Source organism: Lissotriton vulgaris, chromosome 5 (genome assembly GCF_964263255.1).
Source record: "Lissotriton vulgaris chromosome 5, aLisVul1.2, whole genome shotgun sequence".
NCBI lineage: Eukaryota > Metazoa > Chordata > Amphibia > Caudata > Salamandridae > Lissotriton > Lissotriton vulgaris.
This window is the reverse complement of record NC_141693.1, coordinates 894,319,763-894,330,652: the sequence shown is the minus strand read 5'-3', so window position 1 is coordinate 894,330,652 and position 10,890 is coordinate 894,319,763. Positions and strand designations below refer to the sequence as shown.

General features: G+C 45.4%; 1 non-coding gene across 1 annotated transcript; it reads right to left on the bottom strand.

The window, feature by feature from the left end:
- Positions 1-8,091: 8,091 nt before the first annotated feature.
- On the bottom strand, positions 8,092-8,252 carry LOC147711763 (U1 spliceosomal RNA). Its single transcript, XR_015296297.1, has one exon. It is a non-coding gene; the product is annotated as a U1 spliceosomal RNA (small nuclear RNA).
- Between the last annotated feature and the right edge of the window lie 2,638 nt (positions 8,253-10,890).

The window sequence follows — 10,890 nt, the reverse complement described above, 5'->3', positions numbered from 1 at the left end:
AGCCTGACATCCGCCACCTCGTAGCCTCTTCAGACAATGCTCATATAGGCTCCTAGAGTTCCCTGCCCCAATCCAGATGCTACTCATATGCTGGTATAATCCAGCATGAAAGAAGTGTAGGGACTGGCAGAGGGCTGGTTTCGTGCCCCAGCAGGGACTGGGAACCTGTGCTCCTGAGCCCTGCTGATATCTCAAAGCAATAGTCTGGTGATATCCAAGTGTCCATGTCGGCTTGGCCGTCCTAAAACAGCCGGCCAAACCTACATGCGCACTGGCAGTTCCCTGAGCCCACCACCCCTCCTGCTCCTGATGACCCCACCCTCAAGACACAGCGGCAGCTCTGGAGTCAAATAAAATGATAATAAAGCAGTTTTATTAACTGCTTTATTATTATTTATTTTTCATGCAACTACTGGTTCCAGCAGTGGGGTGACGCTCCTCCGCCATAACGGACAACCACACCTCAGTGGTCATCATGTACAAAATAGAAACACTTCCCCCATAGGATCAAAACCAAGACAACACACTTCCAGGCACACACCTTACACAGTGTAGCATGTTACCCATGAAGGCAGGTGGTTCCGGACACCACATAAGGGCACGGCCAGATTGGGAACCGCAACTGGCCCTGGCAAACTGCTCGGCCGGCCCCGGGTGAGGGTTGCTAGTTGGAGGCACCACTTCCATCTCACCCTGCAGCTTTTGTTACAGGGGCCTACATTTCAGCTATGCTGCAAAACCTGACCCTAGTAACAAAAACAGCCTCCCAGGGCTCCAAAACGGGCCCCCACCCTTGCGGCCCACCGGAGAATCGCCTGGTACGGCCAGGCCAGCCCTGCATAATGGTGCCAGCTGCTATATAAAACCAACACTGCAAATTCAATACAATACAAATCCGTGGTGCGCTTTACACCAGTACCTGATATCCTCTTGCACATTGTCTTTTTCATTAGTAACTAGCATCTTGTCGCTCTTTTACCTCGATAACTAGTACTAAACTCGGTTTAAAGGCGAAGACGTGGGTCAGAGACTCAAAATGGAGGGGCGTCCGTGCGGACCATGGACTCTGTCAAACAAGGACCCCAGGAGAGCCCAGGGATTGACAGCGCCGCTCCATGAAGCAGCGAGGGGGACATTGACGCCGAATTCACAGCGGTTCGGGGGCTAATTAAGTGCTGATAACTTTCTGGGCCGCCTCAGTTTACCTTTGCGACGGCTTAAAAGCATTCACAGATGTCGGGTAAGCGGGCAATCCTCGCTCCCCGTGCGCGAGGATAAGCCATATTTGCATGAAAAAAGTTGCCCTTCAGAGTGACCCCTACAGCTGGAAATAAGCTTTTCGGGTCCCGCTTCTCCATTGTGATGCATTTTTGTATCAGATCAGCGGGAGAGGCCCCCATTCAAATGCAGTCAAGAGGTTTAAGCAGGTAACATTTCAGGATTAGGTGGGACTGCTCGAGTGTGGCGGGTGGGATTACAAAACCAGGGGCGCCCACGCTCTCGAAGGAGCAGCAGTGAGTGGCAAGGACGCTCGCCCAGTGGGATGAAAGCTGCCCAGCACTTGCGATTTACAGTTGCAACCATTTCCGAGATCATGTATATTCCATGCTCCATGTAAATATATATTTGTTATACAATAAAAAATTACAGAAAGAAAAAATGAGTTTAGGAGGAGAAATCCTAAAAATACATGTGTCACAGCCTTCAGTTGGCACCTGCAATTGATCCAAAGACTCCTTTGGGGAGTAGAACTGGGAATGTTTCATTAGCCAAAAACACATACTTGTTATATTGAACACAAATAATGTTATTCTAGATTCGAACAATACTACAGAGAAGGCGTAGCTATTTTAGGTCTTTAAAATGCATGGGCCTTATTTATGAAGGCCTTGCGCCGCCGGTGCGTCACTTTTTCCCATGTTAAAAGTGACGCACCGGCGGCGCAAGGCCTTCATAAATAAGGCCCCATGTTCCTACAATGTTCCAAACTGGATATTGCAAAATTAACCTCTCGTGTTTTCTTGTCTGAGGACGCTGTTTTAAGAGCAGAGTCGTTCAGAAGAATAATAGGGTCACATTTTTAATTTTGGAAACGTGATTACTCAAATCAATGTAATTACTTTTTAAAAACTAAATAAAGGCACTGGAAGGCAGCACTGATGAGTTGAGAAAAGAGGAAAGAGCAAATGAAAACGCAGTTCCTTTCCTGAGCTTGCATACAGCTCTAATTACACTAAACTCTCTTTTTTTCGCAGTTTTATATAGCGGAACCCGATCGGAAGGTACGCTGTATAAGAACATCAGTCGCATTACACAAAGAGATATTCATTTTTTGTACGCACGGGGAAATTAAGTGATTTGCACAGAATCACAGGATGTTGAGCCGACGACGAGACACAGACCCGGTTCCCCTGTTCCAAAGTAGGCGGCTGTGGTTGCTACGCCACATCCTCAAGGGGAACTCTATTCATTCAAATTCCTGTTTTTCAACGATCATCTTAGAAATAAACGTGACGCATTTTAAATATGAGCAGAGTGGAGGGGTTCTTGGACTGTCGTTCGCAGTAGCATCATGGCCGCGGTTGGGAGACAGGTGAACAGCTTCAATGGGGAGTGACAGACCCAAGAAGGTCTGACTGGGTATGGCAAGGCCTCCCAATGGAATCATGGCTCTTTTTGATAGCATAAGGAAACCACGTTTAGATCCGTAACTCCTAGCTGCAGTTCAAATTAAATGCTTTTAGTCTTATTTTGTTTTATAAAAAAACAGACAAAGCATATTGTAGAACAAGATGTATTGTCATAATAGTAAAATACAGTTAAACACAGAACTGATAACTATAAACATTAAACAGATCTTACAACTAAAAACATTTATCGACTTTTTAAAAACTCAACACATAAAATGAACTTCGTAAACTTTATTTTTACACTATGGAATACTTCCTTATTTTTAGTAATATCGGAGGAAAGCAGTCAAAATTATGACGTGGTATCACCTAATTCATTATTCTCACATTTAATTAAAAGCTATTAGGCTTAGTCTTGGGTAGATACTGCATTTTATAAGACAAACGAATTAGTTTAAAAATATTCATATTGTTTCCAAACAATTAAAGTATGAAAATAGTATGTTTTATTATTTTCGCAGCAATGGGCTACAAACTCTGGTTATTTATTCGATGTATTAAACTCAGAGCAGTGGCAAGCCAGGTTTTGAAGCTAGTGCTTGCACACATCGAGCACCCGCAAGGGCTCTGAGGGGGGCGAGTCCCATCGGATCGGCAGCAATAATAAAAACTGAGGGAGATATGTACAATGAAGTGGCGGAGCGTGTCGTTAGCGTCCTGGGCTTAACAACACACTCCACCACTTCGGAAACGCAAGGCTGCACCATATTTACAAGAATGTGGTGCAGCCTTGCGTTACCCCCTGCGATGGCGTTAAGTTTAACAACTTGGTGCCAAAGCAGGCACCCTTGCACCAGAGTGCAAGGGTGTCTATGTACAGGGGAGGATTGGTTATGTGTAAGAAGGTGCCCCTTCCTGCACATAAGCAATCCTAAAATGCCATTTTGCAACTTTCATGTGTGCTGCTTCATGCAGCACACATGAAAGTTACAAAATGGTATGTTTTAAAAAGGTTTGTTTATGTACAGGAAGAGACACCTTCCTGTACATAAACAAACCAAGGCATTTTGCTTTTTCCTTGTGTGCTGCACAAGGCAGGAGGAGAAATAATGCATTTCTTCTCATTTTGCCAACTTAAGACCAGGATTTTCCTGGTCTTAATTTTGGCGCTGCCTCCTATGTATGCCACTGTTGTACATAGGGGGCAGCGTCAAATACAATGGGCGTTGCGGTGGAACACCCACCACAACACCCACTGCACGCCCCTTTCATAGCTAAACATAGCGTGAAAGGGTGCCTTATGTACAAGGCAGTGTTTAGCCACGTTAAGTGGTTTAACGCTGCCTTGTACATAAGGCAAGGCCCCTATCTCCACAGGAACATCACAAAAAGTGACATTCCGGTGGCGATGGGTGCTTGCACATATGCCTCTGACTATCTAGCCCTTTACTCATGTCCTGAACTTTATTTGTAAAGATAATGAACATTTCTGATAAATGACTGTGAAAAACGCTTTAATGAAATCCAGGCCACCGATGTAGTTCCTGTTTACTTGACACGTTTTACTTAACCTTGCATTCTCTGAGAGTATTAGCTTTATGTGTAGTTTTTCGACTCTTGTACTATAAGCTAAGTCTCCCCTAGGTGTCTGTCTGAGTTCACTTTATACCTGGTGTTTATAACAGGCCATGATTAAGATACTCTGAAGGTGAGCCAGTGCGAGTGCTTACAGTACCTGTCAGTGGGTCATAAAAATATTCAAAATATATGCACATCCATTCCTTGACCTCCGAAAGACACCTTAGCTCAGTGGTCACATATGCAAATTGTAATAGTGATTCTATTCAAAAGTGTATGAAGGAGGTACATAGCTATTGGAAATATCGACGGTGAAAAGAACATGCAGTGCTTAAAGGTGAGTAGGCGCATTGTGTGTGCAGGGAGATGGCAAAGTGAAGGAGATGCAATGAAGTGAAAGTAGGAGAGAGTGAAAAGAGGGTGCTGCAGAGGAAAGAGATGAGGTATGAGACAGGAAGATTGAGGATTTAAGAAAGATGTGGGAAGCAAAAGGGTGTTAATGACAAACAAACAGCAAGACTGCAGAGGAAAGTGGTGTCAACAGTAGAACAGGTTTGTCTGCAACGCACTCTACGCAGGAGCCCCTGCCAAACTCCTGAAATGACTCCAACGCATCCAGAACACCTCCGCTCGCCTGATCCTGGACATCCCCCGCCGCAGCCACATCACACCCCACCTGAGAGACCTGCACTGGCTCCTCGTCGACAAGAGGATCACCTTCAAGCTCCTCACCCATGGACACAAGGCACTCCACAACACCGGACCAGCATACCTCAACAGAAGACTCAGCTTCTAAACCCCCGCCTGCCAGCTCTGCTCCGCAGCCCACGCCCTCGCCGCCGTCCCCCGCATCCGAAGAGTGACCAAAGGCGGCAGATCATTCTCCCACCTCGCCAAGACGTAGAACACCCTCCCCATTCGCCTACGGCAGTCGGAAGACCTTCTAACCTTCAGGAGACTCCTCAAGACCTTTCTCTTCGAACAGTAGCAGCATCCCTCCCCCCTAGCGCCTTGAGACCCTCACGGCTATGTAGTGCGCTTTACAAATGTTATGATTGATTTGTTTATACTCCGAAGAATACTATCCCTTGCACAGACCTTAGTAATGTTTAATATACAATATGTCTGCATGGAATAACAAAAAGCTCCTAGAGAGGCACCAGAAGGCTGGTTGGGTGGTAAGCTATGTGGAAACAGGATTTTAGTTTATAGGTTTTCAGCCACACTCATAATTATATAGGCCACATCTCTTGGAAAGTATTCCTAAATATGCATCTTAGGCCATGTCTCTTTTAGAGAACCCCCACTTTTGTCATCCCACTTCAAGCGCTGCCCACCGCTTTCTCTGGGCCTCCAGAGACCACCTTCCTCTGCCTCTATTTGGTGTCCTCATCCCCGCGGAGGAAGTTGTGAAATGTGGGTGGCACTCTGGTGCTGCGAACCACTACCTTGGGTGCCTGCACCAGGCCTGCGCGAAGGTGAGAAAAGACCAGAGAGTGCTGGAGGAATGCAGCAGATGTTTGGCAAATTATTGTTGTTGTTATTTAGGAAGGGTGTGGAGAAACTGGTGTCTACAGGTAGTTGGGAAGGGTAGCAGGATGCCAGGCACTGTTTTAAGGTACGGTGTTAGACACAAGCTTTTCATTTTACTAAAAATAGTTGCAGCATATCAAAGGTATTAGGGCTTTCAGCCAGCCCTCTTCAATCATTGATCTTTTACTATGTCCCTCATCCTCTTCTTCCACCTACTGCAGCATTGGGCAGTGATTCAGACATCTTCAACCATTGGCTAACTTTTCCCTGACTGATGTCATTCTTCCAGTTTCTCAAAGTGCACATCCACACCCACATCAGTTCCCTCAAGTACTAGAAACTCTCATGCAATGTAATAATTTTAGGATCAAATAAACATTCCAGCTTATGATCAATGTTCTTTTTGGATTGATGACGGCCCATCAGCTTCCCCAACAATAACGTTTTGCAAAACCATAACAAAATAAGAATTTATAAAGCCAAAAGGCTGGTGGCCAATGCAGACTCATTAGCTTTGCCAATACTGGTTTAAAATTAGAGGTAGACCTTAGTAGCATACTGCCAAGGGCGGTGGTGAAGAATGGCAGGACACTTAGGGGCCTATTCCGATGTCGGACGGACTCAGGTCCGTCCGACATCTGTCAGGAGCAGTAACCAACCGACCTGCTGTCGCCGGTTACGGCCCTGCTAATACGAGTTCGGTCGCACTCGTATACTTCACAATGCAGGCATGCATTCCGAGCGTAATGCATGCCTGCATTGAGAAAAGCAGGGATGCAGTTCATCCCTGCACCCTGTGGCCAGAACCCCAAGGTGCCTGCCACCGGGTGCAGGGATCCACAGAGGAGCACCATAGGCAGCCATTCGGCAGCCTTGCACCCATGGGGGCCCTGCTGGGGCCCCCAGAGACAGTTTTTGACTGCCTTTTCGTGCCGGAAACACTGGCACGAAAAGGCAGTGAAAAATTGCCATCGTACTCCCTCGGTCGTAAAGAGGTTACCGGGGGAGTACTGAAGGATTTCCGGATGGCGGACGGGATTCCATTCCGACCGAGCCCCTTGGAATGGCTCGGTCGGAAAGGAATCCGCCAGACACGTTCCGACCGTAATAGGAATCGGCCCGAGTATACTTTTTTTCTGAACAGGGAGAAAGGATGGTGGCAGGACATCAACCGTATATATATATATATTTTTTTTTTAGGCCAAATGTGGGTAGCTGAGGGACCTAGTGGAGGATAAGGAAGGAAGACCTTGTTGTGTTCTATCTCTTGATACACCGGACTTAGAGAGAACATGCTTCAGCTACTACGAAAGGAACATATTTGGGGTGTTTATTGCAGAATGTGGTCACCTTGATTTCAAAACTGTTTCATCCATCGCCTGGGGGTGATGGCTTTGGAAATATTGTAGTTTAAAGGGATGGTAGGACTTTAATTCAGTACCCCCGACATTAGAAAAAACTGACAGCGACCAGAAGTTTACAAGATGAAGACTTGCAAAGTTTGGGACCCTAGGGGAGCCTACTTACCATTTCAAGTCTGCTTCCAACACCAGTAATTCAAGTTAACACATTGACATGTGGCACATGCTGGAGTTGTGACTTTGCACTCATAAACAGCATCTTATGACCCCGTCACAACCCATCATATTGGCCTCTTTAATTAGGCACTGGAATGTTGACTTTTGAACATTATCTGCAGGTCAACTGGAAAGTTTACTTTGTGCGTTGGTAATCCCTCATCAGTTTTTGGGCAGTTTCTCAACAGTCTGGGCCCAAACCCTCCAAGCTTACCTGGGTCACTGAAAAACTATGACTGACTGTACTTTTCATAATACTCTTGATACATTTGTGTACATTCTGCCTGACACTTAGAACCACTTGGAGACCACTGCCCATAGAAAATAATTGAGATTCAAAGATTTCAAGAGATTACCCTAATTCTTGCAATCTATATCGAATAAAAATCATATTGTGTATGGTGCATTTCTAAGTACATTTAGCATGGCACAATCATCAAAACGTGGTAGGATTTAAAGATTTAAGGATTTAAGGGCTACTTTAGATTAAGGGGCACAACTTTAGAGCATTATCTGACATAATGTGTCCTAAGTACATTATACATGCATATCACTCCAAGAAATGTAATAAAGGAAAGTCTAAACCAAATGGCAAAATAGGTTTGTAAACAACAAGTTACAGTTCAAACAATATTTCTATGATCAATATTTGGATAAGCAACCCGGAGTTCAGAGTAAATAGGACATCAACACAAGGACCCATAGTAACAGTTTGTGGTATGCAACTTATCAGCTTCCTCTATAGTTCACCCACGGCATTCATTTGGGGGGGGGGGGGGGTGCGCGAACGCTTTCCCAAGTACCAGAAATTATGCAGTCGAGTATCCCCATTTGGGGACATCGCAGGGGTCAGCACATCCGAAGTGCAATGGATGAGTCTCACCCGGGGAGAACCACCTTCGTGATCATGGTGTCTCCCCTGCCAGGTAAGCATGACCCACGGCATTCATAGTACCTATATGCTGTTTTAGTCCCCACTGGCTACCCTTGGGATTTTTGGCGTATTATTGTAGTCCACTGCACTGGCCTCTTCCCCTTCTTCCTTTTACCTCTTTTCTTTCTGGATATCATTTACTTCAACCGTCTGGTGACTTCATTGACCATGTCTTCCTACTGACCATATTTCCCTGTGGTCCCGGCAAGAGGGAAGCCAAGAATAATTTTTCAGTTTCTCCTGCATTATATACCTTCAAGATACAACTGTATCAGAAACGTACAACATTAATTCTTTCCGATTGTTGCCTCACTGTGTACACTAAAACTGTCCGGCCACCCAGTGTCAGAGGTACTGCCTCCACTAGCTGGTAGGCAGAGAGAGGATTGCCTGAAGAGTATTGCTGTGGTTTTGCTCTGTCTCGCATCCCTTCACTCGCCTCCCAAGAAAATCACACTGCTGACTGTTTGTTCTATGTTTAGAGAGCTGGTTCAGATATTATGGAGCAGGGCAGATTGTCACCACACTCTGCCAGGCTCTATTATATCCTACTTGTATGCACCTGCGGCATTCATCACTGCACATGAGGTTTGCAACTGCAAGACTCTAAATATTCTAGTACAACAAGATGCTGGAGACAGAGACTCTCTACATCTCCCCTGTAGCTACACCAATGGGTGAAAATGTTTAAACCAACTTTTTATACATTAACCAGCTGACAAGAGCATTGTGCCGTTGTATTTCACTGTGACACAATGTAAGCAAGGATATGCCAGATATTTGTTGTGGAAATAACTTTACTGCCTGTGGTTGTTACAGTTAAAAATTGTAGTTTTAGCATGCCTGTAATTGCATATTTGATCACCTGTGTTGTGTTTTAAACTTGTGGTTTTCCCTGCTCATGTTTGCCTCCATTTAGCGTGTTGAATTGTGTTATTTGCAGTCCAACCTCTGTAGTTTGTCTCTCTCATTTCTTGGTGACAATTCTGTTTTCCCTCCAAATTTTTCCTTTGCTCTGTGCTAAGACCTGTATGTTAAAACAGTGCACTCCCAGCCACCATTTTGTGTTCACAAGCCAGTGAGACCAGCCCCCCTGTCCCCCCCAGCAATAGGGATTTTCTACATCAGAGGGTGCTTCTGTGAGCTGTTTAAACTGTATTTACCAAGGCCTGTGCACTTCGCTTTTTGGCCAGCAGAGGGAGTAAAGTTTTATTCAAACAGTATTTTTAGATTTCAAGTGAGTGAGGCCCTTACCTGCGGAAGTCCAAAGTGTAGATTGAGCCTGTCTGTCTCTTGGAGATTCTGAACAGGAGAAGCAGCTGCCCAGCCCCCACCCCCAGGCCAGCAGACCATTGGCTATTCAGCTACCAGGCAAGTCTGAGCCCTCCTCTCACAACTTCCCAGGCCCCTTAAGTCCTTGCTGGGTGCACTCCAAATCATTTCCCTCCATCTTGTGAGTTACAGCCTACCTGTGCCACAGATTGCAGTGAGCAGAGTCCAGGAAGTGGTAAGGAAACAGAATAGTGCTGGATCTTCCCAAGACAAAAAGTTGTTTAAAAAAACGATTTTCACTTTCTGTCTTTACTGTCTTTGCCTGTGGTTGTTACAGTTAAAAATTGTAGTTTTAGCATGCCTGTAATTGCATATTTGATCACCTGTGTTGTGTATTAAACTTGTAGTTTTCCCTGCTCATGATTGCCTCCATTTAGCGTGTTGAATTGTGGGATTTGCAGTCCAACCTCTGTAGTTTTGTCCCTCTCATTCCTTGGTGACAATTCTGTTTTCCCTCCAATTTTCTCCTTTGCTCTGTTCTAAGACCTGCATGTTAAAACAGTGCACTCCCAGCCACCATTTTGTGTTCACAAGCCAGTGAGACCAGCTCCCCTGCCCCTCCCCCCCCCCCAGAAACAGAGATTTTCCACATCAGAGGGTGCTTCTGTGAGCTGTTTAAACTGTATTTACTAGGGACTGTGCACTTCGTCTTTGGCCAGCAGAGGGAGTAAAGTTTTATTCAAACAGTATTGTTAGATTTCGAGTTAGTGAGGCCCCTACCTGCTGAAGTCCAAAGTGTGGATTGAGGCTGTCTGTCTCCTAGGAGATTCTGAACAGGAGAAGCAGCTTCCAACTCCCTGGCCAGCAAACCTTGTCTGAGGTCTCTGGGACCTTATATGGTCTGCCAGTGGTTGGTACATGTCTACACTGATTGGTGGTTGTATCTGGTGTTACTATTGGATTAGGGTTAATGTCCTCATTGGTTGGGATATTTGAGGGTTCTGATTGGTTTCTGGGTCTGTGATTCAATCATTGTAGGGTTGGGACTAGGGCTAGGGTTAGGATTTCTATTTTAAGTAGGGACCAGGGCTTCCTATGGTATTGGTTATTGAGAGTAGGGTGGGACTAGGGCTAGGGTTAGACCTTTAATTGGAAGTAGCGATTAAGGCTTCTGTTGTGATTGGTTGATGGACTAGGTGTGGGACTTAGAGTAGGGTTAGGCTTTCTTTTGGAAGTAGGGACTATGGCTATCTGTGCCATTGGTTGCACTGACTTGTTTTGGAACTACTGGTAGGGCTAGGGCCTTTATTGGATGTAGAGATCAGGGGTTTTAAACTGATTGGGTGCTTAGTCTAGGGCTAAGATT